The sequence below is a fragment of the Myodes glareolus genome, chromosome 10, assembly GCF_982192425.1.
Source record: "Myodes glareolus chromosome 10, mMyoGla1.1, whole genome shotgun sequence".
NCBI lineage: Eukaryota > Metazoa > Chordata > Mammalia > Rodentia > Cricetidae > Myodes > Myodes glareolus.
The window spans coordinates 11,116,739-11,119,752 of NC_142035.1; the positions used below are offsets into that span (position 1 = coordinate 11,116,739).

Below are 3,014 nucleotides of genomic sequence, written 5' to 3' on the forward strand. Positions count from 1 at the left end.
TCAGTGACCAGTCAACTCTTTAATCATCCCAGGACGTGTGGACAGGGAAGGAGAGCTGTTTTTGAAGCATGGGGCTATTGCTGACCCCTGACTGAGTGAGGCCAGCAAGTGGCCTGGACAGTAGTGGCATTGCCCTATCAGTAGCTTAGAGCATAGGATCCAAAGTAACAGTGAAGCTAAGATTTTAATGTCGCTTCATCTGGGAGGTCCCTACTCCTCCCCTGACAGCCCCCACTCGCACCCTCCACTACGTGCTATGACTTGATGTGGTTTTATCATCATCCCTTGGCCACTAACCGTAAACTTGGTGACTACGTGGAGCTGAGTTGTGTTGCCCAACACCATCTTCCTTGAGCTGGAAGTCTGCAAGTCATTCTTCCCAAACCCCCACCCGTCCTTGGAAGGTTCTAGATATCAGGATGACAAGGGCTTCTTTGCCTCTGACAGACTGAGTCCCTTCGAAGGTCCAGCACAACTACTGAGTGCTGGGATCCCACAGGCAGGAAGGGCGTGGTCCCGCCTCTTTGAGCCTTAAGACTGGATTTCCTAGCAGAGTTGAGCACCTGGGCTGCTCCATCCCAGGCCCTGAGATGAAGTACCAGTTGGGAAATTCAGAATGCTGGCAGTGGAAGGCACAGGCTCCGCTCTGGGCCTCAGCTAAGCTCCAAAGTCCCCTGTTTGATTTCCTCAGGTGTAGACAGTTGCTGCTCAGAGAGAGTAAAGAGGAACAATCAATGCACATCCCAGCGCCAACAGTTGGTCTGGATCAGAGAGCGTGTGGCTGTCACGTCAGAGTTTCCGAGCCCAGCGTCTGCCTCTCATAGCCCATGTGCCTGGACCAAGTTTCTTAACCTCTTAGTGTTGGCCTAGACAATTTCCTATGAGAAAACCCAACTGAAAGTAGCTTTTGCAAAATGGGAAGTTTTTGGCTCACGAAAATGGGAAGTCTAAAAGCCTCTTGCTTCAGGCACAGTGTGAACTAGGGGCTCAGACAATGTCATTCTGATTCTCTGCTTGCCCTGTGCTGGCTTTGGTCCTGGGTCAGCTCTCCTGAGATGGCCTGGGATGGCCCAGCAGCCCTCTCTCACAGCACACATCCTGGCATGTCATCTCCTAAGTTGCATGGAGGGAGGGACATGTGTCATCCTTAAGCCAATCTCTGTCCAGAGGAGAATTTGGCAGATGAAAGGACCCAGGCTCACAGGGTTCAATGACTTAACCAAGGCCATGCAGCCAGTAAGGCTAAAGCAGGCTTTGAGTGCAGACCTCTAACCTCAGAGTCCGTGCCCTCCTCCAGGATGTTGTACAATCTCCCCAGAAATTCCCATGAGCTCTAAAAATAGCACAAGTGGCCCTGAGAATGCCAATCATGGTGACATCTACTACTTGAAAGACTAGGGCGTGGTGGCACACGCCTGTAATACTAGCACTAGTGGGTGGAGGCAGAAGGTCCAGAGGCACAAGGTCATCCTTGGCCATATAGAGGGTTCAAGTCCAGTCTGAGCTACATGAGACCCTGTCTCAAAAAAACAAAACAAAACAAAAAACACTGTGAAAGTCTATACTATTTGAATCTTATTTGAACTGCAGCACAGAGGCTAGACAGCTTACCCACAGTTACCGAGGTGCTGAACGTCGGGTGCTGAAGTTCTGTTCATTTGAGTTCGGCACCATTTCAGGAAGAGAGGCGGCCCCACCCGAAGCTCCGCCCCACTCACATCCTCACTGGACTCTTCAAAGCCTTAAAGAGACTCTCCCACCTCTCCGCCCCCGGAAAACATTTCAGACTTGAGTCCAAGCCATTATAAATAAACACACAAATATAATCCCAAGCTGGCCGTCTCGTAAGAAAAGACGGAGGAGGAGGCATTTAGGGGAACGGTTGGGGGGGGGGGGAGGGGGAATCACGTGTGTGCTAAGAAAGGCTGCAGAGAGGCATGGGGGCGTGGTTGGAGGAGGGAAGTGGAACCCAGAGATGGAAATGAGGTTTGGCCTCCTGCTTTCAGCAAAGGTGGAGTCTGGGAGGGTCGCTAGAGGCCAGGGCACTTCTCCATCCTCTCTGATGGGATGGGGCAGTTGTTGCACTGCTGTTCTGAGTATGGATCCTGGAACCTGGAGGCCTTGGGCAAACTAGTTCCTCATCTCTCTGACCTTTAATTTTCTGTCTTACGTAAGGCGGGGAGGCATTAGTTAAATGAACCGGAGCATCAAGTGCTCTGCTCTCTCAAGTGAGCAGCAAGGTCTTCGTACATTCGGTTCTTGTGATGTCAACAGTGCAGGTTACCAGCTAGCTCTAGAAGCTTCCGAATGCATGTTGTAACTTACACCTCTGGGGCTTCATTCTGCCGCCGCGAGCAAGTAGGGTTGGCTTAGTGGACAGCTGCCCGACTTATACAACCGCTCGGCCCCGCCCCCAGCCCAGCCTTGGCTGGTTGTACTTTCATTAATCTTGAAATTGTAAATCACATTTTACTTCTTATTTGTCTTTTCAGTGTTGGAGAATTGAACCCAGGGCCTTGTGCGTATCAGACAAGAGCTGTACCACTGAGCTACATCCCCAGCCCTCTTTAAATAGGTGGTCTTCGAGGGGTGATGTAAAGGATCCGGCTCCTGGAAGGCGTGGTCTTAGTGACCAGGCAGCAGCAATTGAAGGGACCAGGGGAGTTTTCTTGTTGTTTGTTTACTTGTTTTCAATTCTTCTTTATATTTTATTTTATATTAATTATTTATTTTGGTGCCCGTGACTCCAAGGGAGAAAACAATACTGCCCAAACAGTGGGAGAGGCATCCTGGAGCCGTTTAATCCTGGGCAGTGGGAGTTTGGGGATGCAGCTTCTCACATCCTGGCAGGACCCGAAACAGGGTCAGGCTATAACCCACAGTGCTCACCCCAAGAGACATGATGTTCACCAGCCAGACCTCCCAAAGGCCCCACAACACCTAAATAATGCCACCAGCTGGGCACCAAGTGTCCCAACACACCAGGCTCTAGGGCACATTTTATTTAAATCCAA

At 50.7% G+C, this 3,014-nt stretch overlaps 1 long non-coding RNA gene across 1 annotated transcript; it reads right to left on the reverse strand.

Moving 5' to 3' along the window:
* Positions 1-1,874, reverse strand: LOC125404750 (uncharacterized). Its single transcript, XR_007233360.3, has 2 exons — positions 1,612-1,874; positions 1-704 (listed from the first exon to the last, which is right to left on the reverse strand). It is a non-coding gene; the product is annotated as an uncharacterized LOC125404750 (long non-coding RNA).
* Positions 1,875-3,014: the final 1,140 nt, after the last annotated feature.